The following is a 27,863-nucleotide window of genomic DNA, read 5'->3' as shown; positions in this document are numbered from 1 at the left end:
ACCCCATGACCAATGTGCTAATGGCTGTATAACACTCTTATAATGATTTTCTACCTGTTCTTCAGTTATGAATTAAGTATTTGCATGGTGCTCTTGATTCATTTCTTTGTTTTCTGCCATTGCCCTTATTCCATTAATTGTACTTTCTCCCCTACATTAAACTTGAAAGATGGAAAGGGCTGATTAGCATACATTATATATAACATTGGAAAATAATACCTAAATAAAATCTGCTGAAATGCAATATGTGCCTCACACACCTTTCTTTCACAGACTCAAAAACTGATTTACTCAATTGGTAAACATGGCTGTATTTTGTTATTTCGTTGTTATCTACAAGATCAATGGCTGCGTGCTTAGCTAATATCTTCCATGATATTTGCAAGCTAAGATTTGTGCAATGCACAAAGTAAAATACCTATTTTACAAATTCATTTGTACTAAAATATTAAGTAGGTGTTTGAAGAATATAGAGATCAAAATAGTAGTATGTTGTTGGACTTGGTGATCAAGCACTCTTTGATTTATTAGTACAGTAGATTCTGATTAATCAGCCAGCCACTTATTTAGGCCAGTCATTAAACAACAGAAACTAATTGAGAAAATTGCCGGGATTCCCTTCATTTATTAGGGACACCATGCCACTTAATTGAGACATGAAACTGTTACCAAAGAGCTTCTAACAAGTATCAGTCATGTGAACTTGTGTGGCCGTTAGATACTACACCGTACTTAGGGCGAACAGTTTTTGCATATATTTTGTGTTCTAAAAGCAGTGATTTTGTCACTGATAGCTCTCAAGAAATAAGTAGTAGAACAGTTTAAAATTGTTTTGCTCACTGGGATTTCAAGCATTCAGGCTTGAAGATGACAAATGGCTGGGAGTGAAAATGAAACAATTTCACTACTTCGACAAGTTAGGAACTACGAAGAACTTGAAGCTATCAACAATCATCTTGAACGTTACAGTGAAAATGAAGATTTGGAAGATGCAGTCATCGAAAGCATTGTATGAAGGCTGTCCATTATCTTCACTAGCCACGTCTGCACTAATAATGTTCATTTACAGTCAATCAAAAAAACACTGCAGCGTGTTGGTTGCCCGTTGTTTCTGATGATGACAGTGAAACCTGTGCGGGAGAGTTTTTAAAGTGGTGAAACGGAATTTCCTGGTGGTGGCTGATGGAGTAACAGCAATCTGCCGTTGCTCCAATTTTAATTATCTTACTATTTCCAACCTGTCTTGAAACTTTTTTTAAAGTGTGATATTCTTTCATTATGGCTGGAAGGAGTGCTGGAAGAATTGGCTCTGGAAATGGAAGTGGATGAATTGCAGAAGCTTTGTGAAAAGCAATCGAAGTCCAACGAAAAGTTAAGACAGAAGATTATCAACCTAGAAAATAGAAGTAGAAGGAATAACTTACAGGTTCTGGGTCTCGAAGAATTAAAGGTAACCATCCTATAGAGTTTTTTGCAAACTTTTTGCAAGAATTATTTTTGGAGATTTTGAAGTCTGTGCCTATGTTTGAACGAGTTCACAGATCTCCTGCATTTAGGTCTCCTAATGCTCAGAAACCAAGATCAGTAATAATCTGCTTTCATGAATTTAAAACAAAGGAACTCTTAATTTGCGAATCTCGTCGAAGAGGCATGATCGACTATAATGGTCACAAGATTAGAATTGTTGAAGATTATTCGCCTGAGGTTATGCAGGAACGTGTTAAATTCAAAGAAGTTATGTCCGAGTTTTTTAATATGGGTTTCAAGGCTTCCCTTCGCTACCCAGCCCAACTCAGAATTACACTTAAAAGCTGTTCTTTCGAATGGTTCCGCTTGACTATTGAAGCACAAAAGTTTTTAAAGTATGAAGGTTAAATCCCAAGGCCAACTGTTTAATTTCTCCTTACATGAAGACTTAAGATTAAATGAGAAACTTTTAATTCGCAAATCCCGTCGAAGGGGCATGTCTGGTTATAGGATGGAATGTTAAGTTTCTCGAAGGTTATTCGCTTGAGGTTATGCAGGAGTGTGTTAAGTTTAAACAAGCTCTGTTGGAATCTTTTTTTAACAAGGGTTTTAACCCGTCCCTTGGCTACCCAGTTTGACTGAGAATCTAATTAAAGATGGATTCTTCAAATGGCTTTGTTTGAATGTCGAAGCACAAACATTTTTTAAAATTTGAAAGCTAATTGCTTGGTCTGTTTTTTCCATGAAGATATAAGATTAATGTTCAATGTCTATCTGTATGAATAATTGTATCTTTTACTTTTGGTAAACCTTTGTAGCTAATTTCCTTTTGTATTTTTTAATACTGTATTTTTGATATACGAGACCTGAATCTCTTGTTTGGGTTTTGTTTAGTCTAGGTTGGAATATAACTAACCTTGAAACTAATTGGAGCAATCACCAGGTTTTTTGGGGAGTTGTCAGTAGTTTGTAGATGCTGACTTTCTATTGGTTGGTTTTCCTTCTTTGGGAGGTGGGTGGGGTTATGTTTTTTTTTCCTAGGAGCTGTTTTCGAATTTTTAGCCAACTTGTTGCTTGGTTACCATTTTTCAAGACTTATGGCTTGGGTTTTAACTTACATTTTAACCCTTCCTTTAAATAATATTAAAAATGGACCAAACTATTAATTTGCTCAGTTTTAATGTGAAAAGGTTAAATTACCCTGTTGAACATAATAAGATTTTTGCTTATATTAAGAAATTTAAGGTCCCTATTATTTTTTTACAAGAAACTCACATACGCAAATGTGATAATCTACGGTTTTTTAGCTGTTGGAATGGACTTTGTTTTCACTCTTCTTTTCAGGCCAAATCTAGAGGGGTTTCGATTCTTACAGATAATACACTTTCCTTTGTCCAACATAAAGTAGTGTCTGATACTAATGGATGTTTTGTTATAGTCTCAGGAAAACTAGATAATAAGTTAATAGTATTTGCCAATGTGTATGCCCCAAATGTAGATGACCCAGGATTCTTTGAGATTTTTTTTTTCGTTTTTACCAGATCTGAATCTTTATTCTTTGGTGATTGGAAGAGATTTTAACTGTTGGCTAGACCCAGTCTTAGACCAATTATCTTCTAAACCAGCGTCTCTTAATAAATCAGCTTTGTTTATTCAATCCTTTTTATTGAAGTGTGGTATAGTTGATGTTTGGTGTTTCTTACATCCCTTAGATGGGGAATATTTGTTTTTTCCCATGTTCATCACACATATTCGAGGATTGATTTTTTTTTATTGATAGTCAAATGATTTCATCAGTTCGTTCCTGTGGAAATAAAGAGATTGCTGTTTCAGATCATGCTCCTATATTTTTATCTTTAAAACTCCCTGGTCTTCTTCAAACCAACAGATTCTGGTGTTTTAATACAACTTTGTTATCTGATAAGGAATTTTTAAAATTTCTAGAGAAGCATATTATTTTGTTTTTTGAAGAGAATAGAAAGGAAGAGACTTCTAATCTTATTGTATGGGATACTTGGGATACTTTCAAGGCCAAGATTAGAGGACAAGTTATTCCTTATACTGCAAGTGTTAAGAATAAAGCTAATAAAGAATTGAATTAGCCAATCAATTAAAACCATTAGATCAAAAATATGCTATAGGTCCAGAACCTGTTTTATATAAAAGACGTGTTGAAGTTAAAACTAAATATGATCTTCTGTTAACCTACCCAATTGAAACTCAACTTCTTAATGATAAACCTCAATTTTACATTCGCAAAGATAAATCAGGCAAAGTATTGGCCAACCAAATAAAAACTTCTGTAGTTAAACGACAGGTTAAAGGGATTTGCAAAACTAATGGTGATAGGACAAATGATTACAGGTGTCCTCCTGCTTTTCGAACATTCTCTTTACGAAACCTCACTGTTACGAAAGACCTACGTTAGTACCCTGTTTTCGCTTTCAGAAGGTGTTTTCACTGTTACAAAAAAAAAGCAGCGCGCAATAAAAAATTTAGCACGCAAAAAAATCAGCGCGCGCCCTGAGCAGCCACTCTCCCCGGATTCAGAACTACATTCTAGCCAGCATTGCTTTAACACGTGCCTGTGAGCAGCCGTTTGCAAGATGAGTTCTATGGTGTCGGAAAAGCCTAAAAGAGCTCGTAAGGGTGTTACACTTAACGTAAAACTAGACATAATTAATCGTTTTGATCGTGGTGAACAAAGTAAGGGAGCTGATGCAATTGGAAGAGGAAAGGATAACAATCAAAAGCGAATGCAGTAGCGAAAGTGAAGCAACTACGTGAGATTTTCGCTGCAATGATAAAGTACGACTTTAATTTTGAAAGGGTACGTAGGTTTAGGGGATATTTGCAAGATGGTTTGAGTCCTTACAAGGAACTGTATGATAGAAAATGCGCGAGGCTCAGCAGTCAAGCAAGCCTTCCACATCAGCCACAGCAGACGACGAACCTCGATCTTCGACATCGAGGCGGGAAGTCATAGGAGAAGATGAGCTGCCTGCTCTAATGGAAACAGACGACGAGATGGCACCCCAGTGTCCCACCACCCCAACACCCAGGCCGCAGACAGATACTGTACCGATTCGCAGAGAATACAGCGGTAGCCGGGAGGCACACAGCATATCTTTAAGAAAAAAGCCGAAATAAACATGCTAATTAATTAGGTGCCGCCCCACACGTAAATGTCGGCCCAGATCAAAGGCGATGCAATCTGGGCCGACAATTATGTGCCAGGCAGCACCCATTTAAGTAGCATGTTTATTTCGGCTTTTTTCTTAAAGATGTGCTGTGTGCCTCCCGGCTACCGCTGCATTCCTGCATGCCTCCCGGCAATGTATTGGTCGGCGGCCTGGAGGGTGGGGGCCACTGCACCAGCCAACCTGCGACAACTCAGTCTAATACACCATCAGTTTGCTTGGCGCTGAACCAATTCCGGTAAGTGATAGTACACTGTATATACATTATTTCTACTTTATATCAGCTGTGTATTTTTCCGTGTTATTTAGTATGATTTGGCAGCTTCATAGCTTAAAGGTTATTGGAGACACTTGCGCCGTGTTTTGCCAACAGCGCTTGTGCGAGATTTTCTGCAGATGGCGCTTGCATGAGATTTTCGCTACGGAGAGCAGTGCAGTAATGATTGTGGAAAAGTATTTCTATTTTATACAGGCTGTGTATTTATCATATCATTCCTGCTTTTACTATGTGTTACTGTTATTTTAGGTTTTATGTGTTATTTGGCATGGTTTGGTAGGTTATTTTTGAGTCTGCGAACGCTCACAAAATGTTCCCATATAAATAAATGATAATTGCTTCTTCACTTTACGACATTTCAGCTTACGATCCATTTCATTGGAACGCTCTACCTTCGGATAGTGGGGGAAACCTGTACTCTGAAACAAATGATACCTTTAGAGAATTCTATTCTAAACTTTATAGTCCTGACTTCCCTAAAGATAATACTGTAATGAACAATTTTTAGATCAATTAAATATCTCTGCACTTTCTGCAGATAATTGCAAACAGATGGATCAACCCATTTCTTATGAGGAAATAGCTGAGGCTGTATGTTCATTACACTCGGGAAAAGCTCCAGGTCCAGATGGATTTTCTGGAGAATTTTATAAGGCTTTTTCTTCATTAATTGTACCGCAGTTACACTTAATCTTTTTGGATTCTTTCAAATTGAGTAGTTTGCCTCAATCTTTTTATGAAGCTTCTATTTTGCTTATCCTAAAAAAGAACAAGGATCCAACTGAATGCTCTTCATATAGGCCAATTTCATTACTTAACGTAGATACTAAAATTCTTTCTAAATTTCTGGCTCATAGGATTGAAAATATTTTACCTTCTATTATTTCTGATGATCAGACTGGATTTATTAAAAGCCAACATTTCCATTTTAATATACCTCGTGTGTTAAATGTTATTTACTCTCCTTCTCAGGAGATATCGGAATGTGTGATATCCTTAGATGCTGAGAAGGCCTTCGATCGGGTTAAATGAATTATTTATTTAAAACCTTAGAAAAAAAATTTTTGGACCAGATTTTATTCAATGGATTAAATTACTTTATTTATCTCCTTCTGCTCGAGTTTTAACTTATTTTCAAAGTTCCAAACCATTTAGACTTCACCACGGAACTAGACAAGGTTGTCCATTGAGTTCTTTGCTTTTTGATTTAGCTTTAGAATCCCTTGCTATTGCTTTTCGAGAATCTAATAATATCTGTGGTATTTCAAGGAGAATTATCACCCACAAAATCTCGCTTTACGCTGATGATATATTGCATTTTATCTCTAATGTTGAGATTTCATTACCTTGTGTACTGTCTTTACTCTCCTGTTTTAGCCATTTTTCAGGATATAAATTGAACCTACATAAGAGTGAACTATTTCCTTTAAATAATTTGGTATCAATTAATACCAATCTTCCTTTTAAAATTTTAAGGAATCAATTTTCTTATTTGAGTGTAACAATCACTAAGAATTACAAATACCCTTTAAAGAAAACTTTCTTACTTTATTGAACCATGTAAAAAAGGTATTATTAAATTGGTCACCTCTTTCAATATCATTGATTGGACGAATTAATTCTATTAAAATGAATATTCTACCTAAATTTATATATCTTTATTAGGCTTTACCCGTTTTTATTCCTAAATCCTTTTTGACTCTCTTGAAACTATTTTACCCTCCTATATATGGAAAAGTAAACATCCTCATTTAAATAAAGTCCATCTTCAAAAACCTACAAAGTCTGGTGGTTTAGCCTTACCTAATTTTAAGTTTTATTACCGAGCAGTTAATATACGATATCTTACGTTTTGGATATGTTTGTATTAAATGTGTAGACTGTCAGCTAAGGGTTTCTTTAGAAGCTAATACTGTTAATAAATTTTCTATTATTTCTCTTCTTGGATCCTCACTTCCTTTATTTGTAAGCAAACTAACTGATAATTTAATAGTTAAACATACTCTGAGTATCTGGATACAGTTTAGAAAACATTTTGGTTTATTGAGATTTTCCCTTTCTGGTCCCATTTATTCTAATTTTTTTTTAAACCCTCCATGACTGATTCAGGTTTTAAAGAATGGGACAGGTTGGGTATTAAATGTTTTTGGGATCTGTTTGTTGGAGGAAATCTTTTTTCATTTGAGCAATTGTCAGCTAAATATAGCCTACCCAAAACTCACTTTTTTAGATATCTACAAATTAGAGACTTTCTAAGATCTCAATTATACACATTTCCTATAAGCTCAGATAAGAATTTACTAGATGTAATTTTTAATTTGACACCTTTTTATAATGGTTCAATATCTAATATTTATGGTATGTTACTGGAGACGAAGAATGTTCCTTTAGACAGAATTAAGAATCTCTGGAAACAAGACTTACAGACATCAATATCTGAGGAAACTTGGAATGAAATTTTTAAACTGGTTAATACATCATCGTTATGTGCTCGCCATTCCTTCATACAATTTAAGGTGGTACATAGAGTCCATATGACTAAAGATAAGCTATCTTATTTTTATTCAGATATATCTCCCTACTGTGACAGATGCAATAGTGGAGAAGCTTCATTAACTCATATGTTTTGGACTTGTCCATGTCCTGAAAAATATTGGAAGGAAGTTTTTCAAACTTTTTCTTTACTTTTCAAAGTCAATTTTAAGCCAAATCCTCTGACGGCCCTATTCATTATTGTTGCTGGACAAGATATCAAGTTGAAGACATCAGATTTACATATTTTGGCCTTTAGCTTTCTTATAGCTCGGGGGGAGGGGGTGCTTTTGTTTAAATGGAAAGATATTTCTCCTCCTACTCATGCTCAGTGGTTATGCGATGTTATGTCGTGCCTAGATTTAGAGAGGTTTCGTTGTTCAATTTCTCAATCTCATCAAGACTTTCAAACTTTGTGGGAACCCTTTCTGAATTATTTTCAAAACTTTCAAAACACTCAATTTGTTATTTAAATTTAGATGTTGGCTATTATTAATTTTTATTATACAAGAAGGTATTTTACCTTTTTGTTCTCCTTTATAAACGGCTTCGATTTTGGTAGGGGTTAGATTTTTTTTGTAAAAGATTAGTAGATTTCAATATAACTTCGACTAACCTACATGAATACGGGGTAATGAAATTGTTATTATGAATAGATATAATGTAATTGGTAGTTGTCTTTTTTCAGCCTTTATATATACTTTCTTGTACTCTGTATTCTTTTATGTAGAAACTAATAAAAATATTGAAAGAGAAAGTGGTGAAGCCATTGAACTGGGACAGTTCCACTCTCTCAACCTCATAAGTCTGTGTTCAGTGGTACCGTAATCATCACAAACTGGGGTCTTCCTTTGTTGCAATGGATAACCATGACTTCTTCAGTGCCTTAACTGCTCTTCACTCTCCATGAAGTGTTGCATGAAGCCTTCTTGGCCATTGGATATCACTTTTGATCTCACCTGCCCAGTCTGCTGGAGCTGACTTCACATCTGGCACAGGCATGCCCTTGTTTCACCAGCTTACGGGCTCGGTGGCTACCCTCACCTGGTTTAGCTCACCTATTGAAGTGGTGCACCGGGGTGTGGCCGCTGTCGCATGTAACAGCTACTTGAAGCCACAGGTGAGAGCTGATTGTCCAATGGGGACTGATGGTGAGTGAACTGCCCAGAATGGACACTACAACTGCCATTCACAGAGGTGCTATCCCTCCTTGGATACTCCCATACATGGCAGTGTACTCCAGATGAGTTCCTCCAACAATAACTATTAGGAACTAATACACTGTTTTAAAATACTTCAGTAGCATTAGCAGTGTTCTCCATTGTTCTGTATTTTATTTAAATATATAATTTGTTACTCAATTAAAATCACAAACGAGAAAATCTGCAGGTGCTGGAAATCCAAGCAACACACACAAAATACTGGATGAACTCAGTAGGCCAGGTAGCATCTATGGAAAAGAGTACAGCTGGAGGGTCTCAGCCCAAAACGTCGACTGTACTCTTTTCGATTGATGCTGCCTGGCCTGCTGAGTTCCTCCAGCATTTTGTGCGTGTTACTCAATTAAAAGGTAGTTTGTCTTTTTTATATCATTTTATCTATTTCCATGAAACTTAAGCTAATTGGGACAGCTGCTTAATTGGGCCAAAATGTACTGGTCCCAATGTGTCCCAATTAACCAGAATTCACTGTACTGGTCTAAAGACCACAAGATGTCAACTTGGGCTGTGCTGTTACGGGTCCTACCTTCGCACCCAAGAATTTTATTTGAAGCCTTTTTCATTTTGACATTCCATTTATTTTGACAATTTTCCTTAGAATGTTTAAGTACGGTATGGATTAATTGTCCCTTCGGCTTTGTGTTTGCAAACAGTTGAGTAGATGTCTGGAATTATTTAACATAAATTTTTGAAAATAAGGTCTTTTTTTAATGCTTTATTTGCAAAATTTTCAAAAAAAAACCCAGCGAAATCAACAACATACCAGCTCAGACATGTGTAAAAATGAAATAAGCAAAAAAAAAGACATAACATTAGAGGGATGCCTATTGTACAAAGTGCTCAAAAATACTAAACATTAAATCTCAAATGAGAGCCATGAGAAATCAGCTGGGGGGAAATTGCTCATCCGCCCCTGGCCTCGTCCAGGTAGGCAAGAAATGGATCCCAGATAGCCGAAAATTTTTTAATAGAATTGGTTCTCAAGAACCTAAGTTTCTCCATCTGTATGACTGATATCATATCAGCCATCCATCTCCGAAAGGAAGGAGGAGAGGGTGATTTCCATTCCATCAAGATAAGTCTTTTGGCAACAATCATCCCCAGCATCAAAGACTGTTGTATGGCTGCAGGGAAACAAATAGTAGATTGCGAGCAGCCAAATATGGCGAGACCTCCTTCCAAGGGGAAGGATCTTTTATAGGCCTCTGAGTACCAGTCGAATATTTTGGACCAAAATCCAGTCAGTAATGGGCAAAACCAAAAGGTGTGTGACAACATGGCCTCCGTCCCTTGGCATCTATCACATATTGGTGAGACAGAAGGGAAAATCCTGTGCAATCTAAGTTTAGAGAAGTGGAGATGGTGGACAACTTTAAACTGGATCAGTTGGCATCTGCTGTTAACAGAGTAAACCTGTATCATAGACCAGGGGTACCCAACCTTTTTTGCACCGCGGACCGGTTTAATATTGACAATATTCTTGCGGACTGGCCAGCTGGGGGGGGGGGGGGTGCTCAAGTAAGGTTAAACTCACCTCAACATGTCTTCTACAGTTAGGGTTGCCAACTTTCTCACTCCCAAATAAGGGACAAAAGTAGCAGTCAAATCCCGGGACACTTTACCCCAGGAAAGACTACCGTGACCATGAAGCCTTGCACGGGCACCTGTGTGCGCATGCGCGTACGTGCCAAATTTTTTCCCACTAATCGGTTTTGCCTTCATATTCCTGGCTATACTGTACATATATTATTTCTACTTTATATAGGCTGTGTATTTATCATATCATTCCTGCTTTTACTATATGTTAGTGTTACTTATTTTCGGTTTTACGTGTTATTTGGTATGATTTGTTAGGTTATTTTTTGGGTCTGGGAACACTCAAAAATTTTTCCCATATAAACTAATGGTAATTGCTTCTTCACTTCATGTCATTTCGACACGAGAGATTTCATAGGAACGCTCTGCCTTAACGGGGGAAATACGGGACAAACCAATTTAGCTCAATATACGGGATGTTCTGGCAACCCTGTGTTCAAGTTCAACAGTGCGTGACAGAGAATGAGGAAAGGTACAGCTGACTCATATCATTTCCTCGTGGCCCGGTAGCACATGCTTAGCGGCCTGGTACCGGTCCGCAGCCCAGTGGTTGGGGACCGCTGTCATAGACAAACACTTGTCCCTGGCAGCTTCAGGTAATTCAATGCCCAACTCCTCTCTCCAGGCATCTCTAATCTTCACAGTAGATGCTACAGTGCAATCATCAAACAAACGTACAAACTTAGAAATGAGATGCCTGGAGTCAGGAGGGTTCTTTAAAATATCCAAAAATACGTTTCCCTGGAAGGATTTCAAAAATAAGGCTTTTTAATTAAAATTTTTTGTATCATTTAAAGTAAGTGGTGAATTAAACCATTTTAATTTGTTTAAATAAGTCAGCCTCTTGAATTAGTCATTTTATTATAAAGTACAAGGAACATTAGAAGCAATAAACTTTCTCCATTCAATATTTGTTCAGCTTCTCTTCTTCCACTTCAATATTCTAATTGTTGACTGTACGTCTTGTATTGAGGTGATTTGATTGCTCAGTTTGATCATTGAGAATTAATGTACATAGTTTCTTCCACAAAAAGAAATTAGCACATAGGAATTAGCTTTTTCACTTGATGTCAAAAGTGTTGGATGCAAATTGAAATGGAATAGCCATGCAAGAATGCATTATATCACGCACTCCACCTTCCTATTTTTTTATAATCAATGTGGTTCTGGATTAATTATGGGAAGATCCTGTGTGATTCAGTTGATTCACTTCTGAAAAGGTAATAAGGAGGGATGATGAGGGCAAAATTATTAATATAGTCTTCATGAATTTTACCAAGGCTTATGGAAAGGTCCTACTTGGAAAGTTGATTAATAAAAGTAAAAGCCCTTTGCATCCAAGTGGCAAATCAGATCCAAATTTGATAGGAACCAGAAGATCAAAATTGACTGGTGTTCTGTATTTCTAGGGCAGATCATAGCAGAGTTTCAAGGGGGCTCCCTGCTGACTTGGAGCCACACACAGCACAGAAGTGGGCCCTTCAGTCCTTTTCATTTTATTCTCATCATTCCAACAACTATCCACCAGATTTTTACATACTATGTACAACTGACAGATTTAACCAGGCAACCTACACATTTTTGGAATGTGAAAAAAAAACTGGAGCACCTAGAGGAAATGCACTCAGTTAACGGGAGAATTTGCAAACTCCACATTGAAACCATTGGAGGTTAGGATTGACCCTAGGTCTCTGGAGCTGTGAGGGAGCAGCTCCAGTAGCTGTGCCTAAGTGTAAGGAGTATGATGATGAATTTTACAGAAGACGTAAAAATGAGCCATGTGGTGCACAATGAAGAAAGCTTTAGACTACAGCAAGATAGGTGGACTACCCAGTTGGGTAGAAAGTGGCAAATAGAATTTAATTCAGAGAAGTTTAACTTAATGTATTTGGGGAAGTGCAACAAAGGAAGGGAAAATAAAATAAATGGATTTGTGTGGAATGATGTGGAGGATCAAAAGGAAATCGGTGAATACATCTACTAATTCTTAAAGGTACTAGAACAGATAGTTAAAGTAAAATAATATACAGGATACTGTCTTTTAAAATTCAGTACTGCATAGAATATAAGTACAGATTAAACAAAACTGTTTATAATGCTGTTTAGATCACTGTATTGTGTACAGTTCTGATTGCCAGATTACTGAAAAGATGTGTTTGCATCAGAGATGGTGCAGAGATTTATGGGAATGCTGCCATTTTAACTAGGAAAAGATTGAATAAACTAAAGTTGTTTTTGTTGAAATGGAGGAGATTGAGGGCAGGCAGTGTTTGAAATTATGAAATGCCTCTTTAGAAGGATGGACCTTATCAGAAGGCCAAAAATCAAATGACATAGATTTAAGGCCATTGGTAGAAGAAGTAGAGGAGAGATGAGAGAAAACAATTTTACTTAGAGAATGATAGAAATTTGTAACTTTGTACATGAAGAGGTAACAAGAACAGAAGACTTAATCACTTTAAAACTTGGAACGTGCACTTGGCCTGCAATATTATGAACCTTGGTCGGGACAGTTCCTTTTACTACTATCACAGGTAAAATAGGCTGAATAGCTGCCGCCTGTACTGTAAATTTTCATTGTTGCTCTGTTTAATATTTGGGTGTCTACATTGAATTTTGGTAAGTTAAACCAGAGCAAGATTTAGACAATAAATGGCAGAGTTCTGGGAGTGTTTTAGAACTGAGGGTCCTAAGAGTAAAAGTACATGCTTCCCTAAAAGTGATGGCGCAGATAAGCCAAGTAATGAGAAAAAGGAGTTTGCTGCATTTGTCTCCATTGATCAGGGCTTTGATTACAAGTGTTAGGATGTCATATTACAACTGCACAAGATGTTGGTGACCACACTTGGAATATTATATGTAGTTCTGGTCACATGACTATAGAAAGGATGTCATTAAGCTGCAAAGGGTGCAGAGAAGATTTAGAAAGTTTTTACTGGGACTAAAGTGCTTAAGTTATAAAGAAAAACTGGATAGGCTGGAGCTTTTTCCCTTTGAGTGCAGGAGGCTGAGGGGTGAGCTTAGAGATATAAAAAATATGAGGAACATAGATAAAGTAAAATGTCACAATCTTTTTCCCAGGGTAGGGGAGTCAAAAATGAGGGAGCATACAGTAGATTTAAGGTGAAAGGGTAAAGATAGTGATATGTGGTACAAACTGTCAGAGGAAGTGGCAGATGCGAGTACAGTTACGACATTTAAAAAAGCGTTTGGACAGGTACATGGATAGAAATGGTGTAGAGGGATGATCTTTAGCCTGCAGAAAATACATATCAAGAGATCACTGAAGAGTAGCATTTTTTGAAGTCACAGGTATCTGTGTTCATTGTCATTAAACTTGCTATCCAAGGGTGATACAATAGACTGCCTTGTCCTTCTGTAGGGACGCATGTATTTTACTCTAAAATTTGCTTTTGCTTTACTGTCACAGTCTCTGATCAAGGAGATTTATAATTAACAACTCAGTATGCCTTTAAAGAATTCAGGACTATATTTTACGCTGAGGTCAAAATTTTCTTTGAGCACAGTCTGAGGTGTTTTTCCACCTGCTCACTTTTGGATCACTGAACAAATGACCAACCCATGGATGTGCTACAGCTCATAAATAATGGATGAAAATCAAAGCAAATCTTGCAGAAATCCTAAATTTGATCTGTTTGGCAAAATGTTCAAAGTTTCCATGGATTTATATTAAATTGAATATTATGGGAAAGAAAAAAAGTAAATAAGAGAAAGTAATGAAGAAAATATATAAAAGAATCTTAAGAGAAAGATGGATAATGTTTCTGATTATCATCTTCCACAACATTCTGAACTGTTCTGTACATTTTGGAACTTATTTAGCATGAAAATCACAGGTTAATATTTCTAAATCATGAAAAATAAAAATTGCTTTTCCCTTGCATTTGAAATTTCTCTATTTAATATTCAAATTAAATGATATTTTGGAGTTTAGTTCAGTTGTATTAATACTTCATGTTCAGACATCATACTACTTGCCAACCTAATGCAAGATCATGAATATCTAAGTTTATCAGAGTCTATTATCTTGCACCATCAAGATTTCATGTATTTTAAAGTGGTCTCAGCTCAAAATACTTCTCCTTAGATATCATACATCAAATTTAAACATTTATATGGGAAAAATAACATTTGATTTAGACTAACATACATCAAAGTTGCTGTTGAACGCAGCAGGCCAAGCAGCATCTGTAGGAAGAGGTGTAGTCGACGTTTCAGGCCGAGACCCTTCGTCAGGACTAACTGAAGGAAGAGTGAGTAAGGGATTTGAAAGTTGGAGGGGGATGGGGAGATCCAAAATGATAGGAGAAGACAGGAGGGGGAGGGATAGAGCCAAGAGCTGGACAGGTGATAGGCAAAAGGGGATACGAGAGGATCATGGGACAGGAGGTCCGGGAAGAAAGACAAGGAGGGGGGGTGACCCAGAGGATGGGCAAGAGGTATATTCAGAAGGACAGAGGGAGAAAAAGGAGAGTGAGAGAAAGAATGTGTGCATAAAAATGAGTAACAGATGGGGTACGAGGGGGAGGTGGGGCCTTAGTGGAAGTTAGAGAAGTCGATGTTCATGCCATCAGGTTGGAGGCTACCCAGTAGCCACACATTTTAATTCCACATCCCATTCCCATTCTGACATGTCTATCCACGGCCTCCTCTACTGTAAAGATGAAGCCACACTCAGGTTGGAGGAACAACACCTTATATTCCGTCTGGGTAGCCTCCAACCTGATGGCATGAACATCGACTTCTCTAACTTCCGCTAAGGCCCCACCTCCCCCTCGTACCCCATCTGTCACTCATTTTTATGCACACATTCTTTCTCTCACTCTCCTTTTTCTCCCTCTGTCCCTCTGAATATACCTCTTGCCCATCCTCTAGGTCACCCCCCCCTTGTCTTTCTTCCCGGACCTCCTGTCCCATGATCCTCTCGTATCCCCTTTTGCCTATCACCTGTCCAGCTCTTGGCTCTATCCCTCCCCCTCCTGTCTTCTCCTATCATTTTGGATCTCCCCCTCCCCCTCCAACTTTCAAATCCCTTACTCACTCTTCCTTCAGTTAGTCCTGACGAAGGGTCTCAGCCTGAAACGTCGACTGCACCTCTTCCTACAGATGCTGCTTGGCCTGCTGCGTTCACCAGCAACTTTGATGTATGTTGCTTGAATTTCCAGCATCTGCAGAATTCCTGTTGTTTGATTTAGACTGATGCCTTCCCAATTGCCTTCTCTATCTGTCAAGAGACAAGGCTTTTATGTGTTTATTCCTAAAATACAAATTCTAGTCCCAGAATTAAGTACCCATTTAATCCATCTGGACTTCCTTAGCTTCTCTTATTTAGTTAATGATTGTCATTTTGGTTCCATCCTCAGATCATCTTTTATAACCAAGTGATCCTAGATACAAATGACAAGGATAAAAAGAAAGTTGAGGATGGTTTTAACAATAAAGGGATGAAATCATGTAGGCTTTCTGCTGGCTTTAAGTGTTTCTAAGCTGGTTTGCTTGTTTGTCCCACAGCTCAGATAACTTTTCAGTCTGCCCAAATACCGAGCGTGTGCTCTGGCCTACCAATCAATAATAAGTTCTTAATTTTTGTTCATTTGCTTCTGGACTAGCCCAACTTTACAAGAGATCCAGCAAAATTTTAAAGTGTGGAAATAGAAAGGCATTGAGTTACAAGATGGCAACAAAAAATGAATGAGCATTGAAAATGAAATTCATGAATATTAAATCAACAAAGCATGAAATAAAAGAAAAACAAATATGAGAGCTTAGAAAGAATAGGAGATAAAAAATGAAAAAGTAGGAGTAATAGAAAAATTGTGTATTTAGTATATCAGTAATATTTGAGTAATATTGTAAATATATTGTTCGAATAAGTATTCTTTGTTTACATAATTCAATACAGGTTAAATAGTAAAGTACGTGAATGGCAACGTCATTACGCCACCATGTCATAAGTGCACACCTCACTAAAGTAAAAAATGAAACTAAGACATGCATCCGTCAATTAGTTTAATCTTTTGGAATTAAAATACATAACAGTGACTATGAGGATGGGATTTTAAATGAACCCAAGATAATTAGCTATCTGTTGACCTGAAAAGAGATGTTCAAGTTATAAAAAAGGGCAGCGAGCCATTCACATTTTTTTTAAAGTGCAACATGTGGTTTCTTCAGAAAAGGAAAGACAATCATGTTTTTAAAAAAGGCAGAAAATGGACAAAATTCACAGGTTCGTAAACAGTGAGTACTGGGTGATGATAATCATAAATATATACAAAAAAAGCAGAAATGCCTGGTTACATTGGAAAGATTGACACGTTCAATTGCACAGGAGGTAACTGGATTTTGGATATTGAGCAAATTAAGATGTAATTTGAAGCTATTGAAATAGCCGATGAAAATTGAGAGCCAGTTTTGCTGAGTGCATTCGGTTGAAAAGCATACAGTTTGCTTAGAAGTTTGACTGCTCCAACCAAACCAGCCAAAATTAGCTTTGGTAATGCAGGAACAATTAGAATCGAAACCGCTGTTGATTGCAGAACACTGTAGGTTTCATAACCGGAATCAAAAGGAAGGGGAGTCAATTTCAGCTTCTGTAATTGAATTGAAGAAATTGCCTGATCATTGTTAGTTCAGTGATGAGCTTAATGATGCACTGAGAGGTCATTTAGTTTGTGGAATCTTACAAGAAAGCATTCAAAAAGTGCTAACTGAAGTAGAAAAGAGCAGTTGAAATCGCTCTATCAATAGAAACTGCAGACAGAGATACAACTGAGTTGCAGTCTGGAATGAAAGTGAGTATGAACAAAATTGTAACGTCTATACAAAAACCTTCCTGCCTGAACAAATTGTGTTACCATTGCAGCAGGGGCTCACATAAACCAGGCCAATGCAGGTTTAAAGGCAAAACTTGCAGGAAATACAGCAAAGTAGGATACATACTAAGAGCATATTGGACAGGCAAAAATAAATGGACTGCACCAGGAAGAGAAAAAGATAAAATATGAAGTTGCAGTTCCAAAAAGAGCACTAATCTGCATGCTGTTGATGAAACATCTGATAATGGTGAGAGTGACACAGGACTGGCTAGTCTTGAGATTTACAATGTGAAAACTGACAATAGACAAGCAATATGGCTGACATCAGAAGTAATGGTAAATTAATTAAAATGGAATTGGACACTGGCTCAGCTGTTTCAGTCATTCCACAAAATGAGTGTGAATGGCATTTCAAAGATACTGAATTGAAGCCTACAGATATCCAGCTAAAAACTTATACTGCAGATAAGATCATTCCTGTGGGAATGGCATTCATAACAGTGAAATACAACAACCAACAAGCCACATTGGACTTGTAAGTGGTTTAAAAAAAAACGTGAGGGCCAGTATCATGGGGGTGTGATAGGCTGAGACAACTACAATGATTGGAGATCCATTCACCCTGTAATAGAGTCAACTGAAAGTGAATTAAGAAAGGTACTGGATGATGCCACAGCAGTGTTCAAGGATGGAATTGGGAAAGTCGAAACATATCAAAGTTAAATACTATTAAATGAAACTGCCACACCCAAAATTTACAAATCCCATCCAGTTGCTTATACCATCCGTGACAAAGTAGTCAGTGAGCTAGATCGCATGGAGGCTGAAGGAATTTTTTCCAAGGTTGAGTGGAACTCATAAGAAACACCTGTGGTCCCAGTAACCAAGAAGAATGGGTCTGTCAGGGTCGTGGTAACTTTAAAGTCACCATCAACCCAGTACTAAAAATAGATCAATACCCTCTGCCCAGGATAGAGAATATGTTGGCAAGTCTTTCAGGAGGGAAACACAAGGTGGACTTAGGTTACGTCCACACTAGACCAGATAATTTTGAAAATGCCGATTTCGAGTAAAAACGACAGGCGTCCCACACCAGGCGTTTTTCAAAATATCTCCGTCCACATTAGAACGGATATTTGGGCAAATCTCCTACTGGGCATGCGCAGGACACACACAAATCAAGCGAAGAGGAAACGGTGTACTTGGTGCGCGTTTGTCCAGTTACAGACTAGAAAAACTTTAAAGCAATTGCTGTTGGCTGTTGCGGAGGAGGACTTAAAACAAAAAAAAACAACAAATACTGGAGCGTATGGAGGCAACTGACAGGGAGTTCACGGACAGTATGACCCAGCTGATGACGAACATTGAAAAACTGACTAACTGTTGCGTTAATAAAGCATCTTGTTAAATGTATAAAACGTCTGCATCAGTGTTATCTTGTATTTCCATACAACGTTACATTAGGCTGTTACACATCTATTGTCAGAGAAGTACTTGCATAAATAGGTAAACCACCTTCATACAAGCAAGGACAGAAAACAGGGCAAAGTGAGTATACTTATTTATTCAGTAAGCTATGGGTCAAAGTATTTGGTGAGCACATTTCTAACTCTTCTGGCTTCAGTCTCGTTGCCGTCTTCTGAAATTGTTAGGCTGTGTGGGGGTTTGCGTTCGAGAAAACAATGAAATGCCGCCATCTGTTCCGGCACGTCATGACAACGTTTTTAAATAGTCAAAAAAGCTCACTTTACAATTTAACGCTCATTCCGTTCACACTGACTGTGTGTTATAACAGCCGTCCGGCAGTGCTTGCGCAGTACCAAGCAGAAGCAGAAAAAGCATTGTCGTTGTGGTGTTGTCATGACAGCATTTTTAAATATCTCCATTTACCCGGTCCACACTACAACGCGCAACAATCGTTTTCAAATTTACACACTCTGGAGAGTTTTAGAAAAGCTCCATTTTCGGGGATGAAAACGCCATTTCAATGTGGACAGAGGGTTAAAACAAAGAGGAAAAGCTTTGTTTTTAAGATTATCCAGCGTAGTGTGGATGTAGCCTGAGCTGAGGCCTACCTATAGATAGTGATGGAAGAAGAGTCCAAAGTGTTTCTCACCATAAGTCCCAGAGTCTTTTCCTACAACTACCATGGAAGAGGCCTCAGAACTTGAGATTGTTTCACAGCTCTATGTCTCACCTGCCAACAGAGTGACCCTCCTTGACAGAAAAGACATTATCCCACAAGAGTAAGAAATCCTCCACAGCGATTAAATCCTTAGGCCCAAATAGGACAATTAAAAACTTACTATGCTGTGGATGTTCATATAGTAGTTGTATTACATAGTATATTGTATTTATAGGTAACTTGAAATCTATATTGAGTTAGAGTTTATAACTAAGCAGGAAGGCGTGTTGTGTATTCAGTAAGACCATAAGACTGTAAGATATAGGAGCAAAAGTAGGCCATTTGGCCCATCGAGTCTGCTCTGCCATTCAATCATGGGCTGATCCAATTCTTCCAGTCATCCCCACTCCCCTGCTATAATATTGAAAATATATAATAGCAGTAATATTGCAAATATGTTGTTTGATTAAATATTCTTTGTTGGTTATATAATTATGGGTTTTATATATATAAGTACATAAATGGCATATGTTGTTATGCCGCCACATCAAAAGTGCATGCTTCATTGAAGTAAAAAACAAAACTAAGACATGTATCTCCTGCTCAGTGTTTTTCTTTCAATTTGTTTTACATTTTGGAGTTACAAAACAACAATTCTCACCGCCAAAGTCCTGAAGGGGACAAATTATCAGTTTTTTTGTAACTTGGAGAAGAAAGTGCATTGTCTTCAAGTCTCTTAGGCTAAAAAGTGTCCGACTGAAAATTAGGGCTTACATTTGATTGGTGGACTGCTTAATTGAGCACCTTTGGTCTGAATGCCACAAAATGTGGGCTTTCACATTGGCCAGCATTTCACTGTGACCTTCCATTCCAACATATGGTTCTGTGGCTTCCTCTCCGGCCATGATGATGCCTTTCAGAGGCTGGAGTGCAATATCTCATATTTTGTCGAGGTACCCTCTCACCTGATAGCATAAACATTGATTTCTTTAACTTCCAGTAATTTCCCCCCCCCCCACTTTTCTTTTTTTCCATTCTCTAATCTAGTAAAATAGCAGCACGTTCAAATGCAGCGACCTCTTGTGGGCCAACCAAAGATGCACTTTTCTTTTTAAAATGTGTTTTCTTATGATCGTAACACTATGCTGGAATCCAGGGACCACGGATACAGCAGGTCTATCGAATCACTGATCTGTTCATTGATTGGAGCAGCTAGCCAGGGTGTTGAAGGAGCCGGCAGACAGGGTGGAGAAGGAGAAGCTGGTGGTTGGGTCAGAGAAGGTGAAGCCAGTGGACGGGCTGGAGAGGTTTTGGAGAAGCTGATCTGGGTGCAGACTGTATTGCTGCCTGCTACCTGAAGGCATTGGAGTTGGTGCACAAAAGCAGCATGCAGTGCAATCATGAAAGAATGTCTTGAACGTTTCTCTTGTGATCGCAAGACCCTGTTGGACATTGAGACCTGTTTCCCTTGTTTGGTGGCGCAACAGGTGATGAGGCAGAAGCTTGGCCGGCCTCAGTTGTAGTGAAGACTAGGCTTCAAGCTGTGGGCTTGCCTGCTGCTGCAGTCCAGGTGAGGAGATGCTGGTGGTGATGTAGTGTGGCATCGATGCTCGGTTGGAGTCTGGCCTTTCCCATCAGTGCTGCCCTCCAGAGTTCAACTGGTGGAATGACAGGCTGGATTGTCATGAACTGTACAATCAATTTGCATGTTGCTCTGGGTCTGACTATACATGTGTTTTCTTATGTAACGATGTTTGGTTTTTTTTCTTGCTATTTTGGATGTGTGTTATGCACCTCAGACCCAGAAGAACGCTGTCTCGTTCAACAATACCTATGTATGGTTTGAATGAAAATTAAACTTGATGTTTTAAAAAATTTGATTTGGCTCACCTCTTACCTCTTCTCTTCTTTACAATTGCCTATCACCTTCCCCTGATGCCTCTCCTCCTCTTTCTCACATGGTACATTGTCTTATCAAATTCCTTCTTTGTCAGCCCTTTACCTCTTCCACCTATTACCTACCTCCTAACTTTTTATAGCATTCCCCCTCCTCCACCACCCAACCTCCCCCTCACCTGGTTTCACCTATCACCTGCTATCTTGTATTCCTTCCTCACCCCTCTTCCACTTTCTTATTCTGGTTTCTTTCCCTTCCTTTCCAGTCCTGATGAAGGCTCTCAGCTGGAAACATTAGCTGTTTATTCCTTTCTATAGATTCTGCTTGACCTGTTGAATTCCTACAGCATCTTGTGTCACTTACAGTTCAGCTTCGGCCTTTATGTTGATCTAGATATCAGGTTCAAGTTTGATGATGACATTTTGAATCAGTAAAACAGTAATTTCAATTCCTTAGTTCGGTTCTTCCAGGAAATGATAATGGGCAGTATATAGTGACATACGAGGGATGATTGATATGTTCATGGCCTAAGGTAGAAGGAGTCAGTTTTAGAAAACCTAGCACATTTATTTGTCAACATAGTCCTATCCTAAATTTACACACTTCGTCCAGCAGTCGTGGAGCATATGGATCTTGGACCTCCAGAAAGTGTCCACAGATGGGTGATCAATAAGTTCGTGGCCTAAAGTAGAAGGAGATGAGGAGAAACTTCAAACTTTCTGCATTTTCACTCAAAAGAGTTGAACTGCATGTGCATGTACCTTCAGGGGCGGCACTAAGGTGGTGCTAGCTGGGGCTATAGCCCCAGCAGAAATTGCAATAGCACCACCAAGAAATTAACTGCAGCTGCTTTGCTTTATCTCTATGGTTTTAAATACAGCTTGTTTCTCCAGTTGATCTAGTGAAACAGTGCCCCCAGTTACCATAGCACCCACACAGCAATAAAGTTATAAACTCTGTCAGATCCACTTTACACTTCTGCTTATTCGTTTGTTGTCAATGTCTTGCCTTTGCTGTCCTCAGATCAGTTGAGCTGATCTAAGATCACTTAAGGTGGTGATGTCACTCACTCTTACTCACGCGAGAGATTGATAGTATACATCCAGGCGCAGAATCATGGTCTCGCGAGACTAACGGATGCCACACACACACATTGTGCTTTTACAAGCGAGCGTGGGCCTGGCTCGTGCATTATTTTGGCCGGCATGAAAAATAGATTGATTTTTAGTCAGAAAGCGACCTCATCCAGGGGAATCAGTGGTATCTCAGCCTGAGCATGTCTTAATTGAAAGTGACATGCAGAAAGAGTAAGTGGGGATGAGGACGACAGCAGTTCATCGAAGGACTGTGAGGGCAAAGTAGAGGAACAAGAAATGGAGCGGGATTTGGAAGAGAACATGGATGAAGCTGCTCTTAGTGCAAGTGGGAATACTGTTAGCGATGTTAGCCAGCAGCCTGAGGAAGAACCCCATCGGCCAGCATTGAAAAAGTACCCTTCGCAACAGTTTGGCAATCAGCAAAGGAGTATTCGTGGCTGGTTTGACCTGTACTCCTGGATGGAATATTCAATCACAAAAGATGCTACATTCTGCTTCACATGCAGGCATTTCCTGTGTGGAGGACATGGGTTCCATTCTGAGTCTACCTTCACTGTCACCGGTTACCACAACTGGTGGAAAGCTACAACAGCTTTCAAAACCCACCATGTAAGTGCAGCTCATAAGTTTGCTATGGAGGCATGAACCGAATTCAGATTGAGAAAACAAGATGGTTCAAGATTGAGAAATATGCTTGATAAAGGGCATGCAAAGATTGTCCAAGAAAATCGTGAGTATATGAGAGCAGTGGTTGAGTCTCTACGCTATACTGCGTGCCAAGGAATTGCCCACCGAGGACACCGGGAGAATGATGGATCTGGCAATAGGGGAAACTTTGTTGAGTTGCTCAGTGTAATTGGGAAGCTTGATAAGACTGTAGCTAAAAAAGTAGAGGACAGTCCTGGAAATGCAAAAAATACCCATCACGATATCCAAAATGAAATTATGGGTATTATGGCAGATATGGTCAGACGTCAAATAAGTGCAGAAATCAAGGAGGCTGGATATTTTGCCATCATGGTGGATGAAAGTAAAGACTTGAGTAAAAAGGAGCAAGTATCAGTGGTGGTGTGGTATTTGAATAATGAAACAGTGCTTGAAGAATTCTTGCACTTCACTCCAGCAGAAGGGTTGGACGCAGAGTCGCTTCTTAAAAGCATTGAACAGGCACTCGCCCAGTGTGTTATTGATAAGAACGCGTGTATAGGTCAGTGTTATGACGGGGTGACAGTGATGTCCGGGTGCAATAACGGGGTACACGAGAGGTTCAGGAAAGAGGTCCCGCAGGCATTATATATACACACTGCCATGCTCACAGACTTAACCTTGTTTTAGTGGATGTTGTGAGCAATGTACCACAAGCGGGTGAGTTTCTTGAAACTGTGCAGCTGCTTTACAACTTCTTTTCAAACTCTGTTGCCCCCGATCTTTTCAAGAAGAAACAGAGAGAACTGGGATCAACTGCACAGCCCATGGAGTTGAAGAAATTGTCAGATACACGCTGGGCATGGCAGTATGCAGCTTTGTGGGCTAAAAGGAAATCACTCCCTGCCATTCTAGCTACACTACAGGATATTATGGGTCAACCAAATGCACGGAGGAAAACAGAGGCCAGAGCTGTAAATGGACTGATTGACGAGCAGTTTGCTTTACTTCTCACTCTGTTTGAGGATTTATTCCGAGTCACCAAGTTCATGTCAGACCAGCTACAATCTCTCAGATTGGAGCTTTCATACGCTGTGGACTTGGCTCAGTCTGTTATCGATGCACCTCAGCAAAACGGGGAGAGGAATCATGGAGTGAAATTCAGACAAGAGCTAGGGACTTATGCGTCAAGGCCGGTATACAGAGCAGACCACATGAAAGGAGACAGGTCCTGCCACCCTGCCGCCTACATGATTTTGTTGTTGAGGCCCAAACTGAACGCACACCTGTGACATCCTCTGATGACCTTCGCAACCACTGTTTCTATCCAGTTATAGACAGACTTCTGACTGAAATGAAAAGATGGTTCTCAGTTGAGACTGGGAGTGTTCTGACTGGAGTCTCAGCATTGAGTCCCAAACGCAAGTTCTTCTTAGACAAGAATTGTCTTTGGCCAATGGCCCAATACTATGGAGTGACTGAAGTGAACCTGACTGCAGAGCTACATCAAGTTCGGCGTCTGCTGGAAACAAAACAAAAGCAAGGACAGACAGTGAATAACACAGTGGAATCTCTAGCTCTAATGAGACCCTACCGAGATGCAATTATAGATTTATACAAACTAATCTGTATATCACTGACTCTGCCTGTTACATCTGCCTCATGTGAACGGAGTTTCTCTTGCCTCAGACGCGTCAAAAACTACTTAAGGAATAGCAGCGGCGATGCTAAGAACAGCAACTTGGCTCTGTTGGCCATAAACAGCCGGAGGACCAAAGCACTTGACATCCAGAAAATCATTGATGCTTTCTCCACCAATCACAACAACAGATGGATTGTGCTTCTCTGAAAATATTAATGGTGAGTGCAGTTGATTTTTTAAAAATTTGGGTCAAGACTAATGCTGATTATTATTATTATTTTGTGGTGGATACCCCATAGTCCTTATGTTTCCTACAAATCCTAAAATATTACATTTACTGCTATTAAGCTTACTGGTTTTGCTTAGATTTCCAAGTGGTGATTCTGTTGATTTTTGTTGTAAATTCAATAGCCAAATTAATTGAGGTATTGTGTGGTCAGAGTACGATTTGTCCAACTCCTGGTAAAGCCTTGCATCTGTTGTTTGCCTTGTTTGACTTTAATAACGGTGTATCTTTTGGCATTGCTGTCTATGTAATGCGAATAGCAGTGGATCCGTTTTGTGTTTTTCAGTTGAAAAGCATGCATTTGACGCTGATTGCAGGATTGGTGCATGATTCACGTTGTCCGCTTTTGCTCAGATGCTCTATTTGTTTTTTTTGTTTATGCTCAAGTAGCCCAGGTTGTCTCTGATGCTGTTGACACTGTAACAGTTCACTTCTATATTAGATCTATCAATTGCTGTTGCTTGTAAATCAACAGAGGCATTTACAGTAGGCACATAATGCATGAAACTGACTTTTTAACGCCGCACGTCTGGGCTTGCGAATACATATTACCATACAGTGCATCCCTCAGCACCATCACTGAATAATTCAGCCCCACTGTAGCACCAGCAAGAAAAAATCTCTGGCACCACCACTGTGTACCTTCTACCTTAGGCCACAAACTTATCAATCACCCCTGCTGTGGGCCACCTGGAGGTCCAAGATCCGTATGCTCCATGACTGCTGGACTAAGTGTGTACATGTAGGAGGGGACTATGTTGAAAAATAGATGTGCAGGGTTTTCTAAAATTGACTCCTTCTACCTTAGGCCACAAACTTAGCAATCACCCCTCGTTTATGTACTTTGATAATAAATTTACTTTGAACTTTGGATGATTTCAGTTTATTTTAAACTTGGGTTGTGGGTGTTCATGATAAGGGCAACATGTTCTGCCATTCTTATTTTCCCTTATGGTGGTATATCTTTTTTTAATCATTGGAGTTTTTCTAGTGAAGGTATTTCCATACTGCTATTGAGTAGAGAGTTTTCATATTTTTATTTCTTGCAATAATCAGAAAAAAAGCTTCCAATTTCATGTGTTTGAATTGGATGGAAATCTGCAGGTAATGATGTTCCCAAGTGGCTGCAGCACTTGTTCATTGTGATGGTAGACTCCCAGATTTGGAGGTGTTGTTGTCTAAGGGAGTAACTGCAGTGCATTTTCCAGATGGTATACAATATAGCCACTGTTCAACAGTAGTGCAAGGAATGAATGTTTCAGGTGATGGATGAGGTGCTGATCATTAGGGCTGTGTTTTCCAGATGGTGTTGGGCTTCTTTTGAGTTTTGTTGGAGCTGCACTTATCCAGTCTAGGAGAGAGCATTCATTCCATCATGCCTTTAATTTGTTCCTTTTTTAGATGGTGAATAAGCTTTGAGTCAGTCACCACAGGATAGCCAGCTTCTGACTTTTTCTTGAAGGTACTGTATGTATGCGTCTTGTTTGGGTGAACCCAAAAATGTTGACGGGGGCTAATTTGACAATTGATGGTGCCTTGCACAACATTGGTGTTTGTTTTTATGCTTATTGGAATTAGTCATGACGTGGCATTATGTATTGTTGCACCACTTTCATGCCACCTGACTGTGTCTTTTCTGAGGAGTTATGGATGAAATTGAATATTGTGCAATCATCAGTAAACGTACCCCCTTATGATCTTTTGAAGGATAGAAGGCTATTGAAGATGTTTGGGTGTAAAACACTGCTTGAAAAAATTTCTGCAGTGATGTCCAGAAATGACTTGAGTATTTTCTCCCAATGACCATTGACTTAGTTGTTCTTTTTCTCTTGGGTTTCTTAATGCCATACTTGCTCAAGTGCTGTGTGAATGTGAAGAACAGTCACTCTCACCTTCCCTCTGAAATTCCGCTCCTTAATCTGTGTTTGGATCAAGGCTGTGATGAGATAAGACCATAATATACAGCAGCAGAATTAGGCTATTTGGCTCATTGAGATTGCTCTACCATTTCATCATTGCCAATCCAATTTTCCTCTCAGCCCCAGTCTCCTGCCTTCTCCCTGTATCCCTTCATGCCCTGACCAATCAACCTCTGCCTTAAATATACATAAAGACTTGGCTTCCACAGCTGCCTGTGGCAAAGAATTCCACAGATTTACCACTCGCTGGCTAAAGAAATTCCTCGTTATCTCCATTCTAAAAAGGACACCCCTCTATTCTGAGACTGTGTCCTTTGGTCTTAACCTTAGGAAACGTACTCTCCATGTTCACTTTATCAAGGCCTTTCACCATTCAATATGTTTCAATGAGGTTACCCCTCATTCTTCTGAGATTTGGTATATAGAGTAGTGCTGGTAAAACCCAAACTCGCTAACCAGGTTATTGGTGAGTGCGTAAGTTATTTGACAGTCATATTGATGGCACCTCCCACAATTTTGATGCTGATTGATAGTGAAATGTTTGGGCAGTAATTAGCAAGAGTTGATAGACTCTTTTTAATACAACACGTCCGAACAGTTTCCATGTAGATGCTGAAGTTGTAACTGTTAAGGAAAATCTTGGAACAAATATTGGATAAAGACTAACTTCTGAGGATAGTGGGAATCTCAGGAGGAAACCAAGATAGATCATATATTTGGCACTTCGATGTAGATATTTGGAGCTTTTTATCATTTGTTGCCATGAACAACCAAATTTGACACTCCTTTGATCTGATCTATTGATTGTGAAATTGCTTAGCTGTGTGTAACATACTGTTTTTGTTCAGCAGCAAACTGATGTGTTACATTGCTGCAGCTTCACCAGGTTGGCGCGTCATTTTTCTGTACACTTCATCCTGCTCCAGCTATGCTCTTCTGCATTCCTTATGGAATCAGGGTTGATATCCTGATGATTACAATGTAAGGTGAGGGTTATGCCAAACTATGAAGTTACAGATTATGGTAGTATAATTATTGCTGCTGTTCATTCACAGTACCTCTATGAATACCTGGCTTTTAATGTCGGTAGCACGATGGCAATGACATTCTACTTAAGGAAG

The 27,863-nt window shown here is 39.0% G+C and overlaps 1 protein-coding gene across 2 annotated transcripts in view; it reads left to right on the top strand.

The window, feature by feature from the left end:
• LOC134358453 (A disintegrin and metalloproteinase with thrombospondin motifs 14) overlaps positions 1-27,863 on the top strand; it is a 242,619-nt gene that overhangs the window by 148,097 nt on the left and 66,659 nt on the right. The gene's annotated exons all lie outside the window — the stretch shown is intronic.

This window comes from Mobula hypostoma, chromosome 18, assembly GCF_963921235.1.
Source record: "Mobula hypostoma chromosome 18, sMobHyp1.1, whole genome shotgun sequence".
Taxonomy (NCBI): Eukaryota; Metazoa; Chordata; class Chondrichthyes; order Myliobatiformes; family Myliobatidae; genus Mobula; species Mobula hypostoma.
Note: the sequence above shows the minus strand (reverse complement) of the source record. Positions and strands in the feature narration are given on the sequence as shown.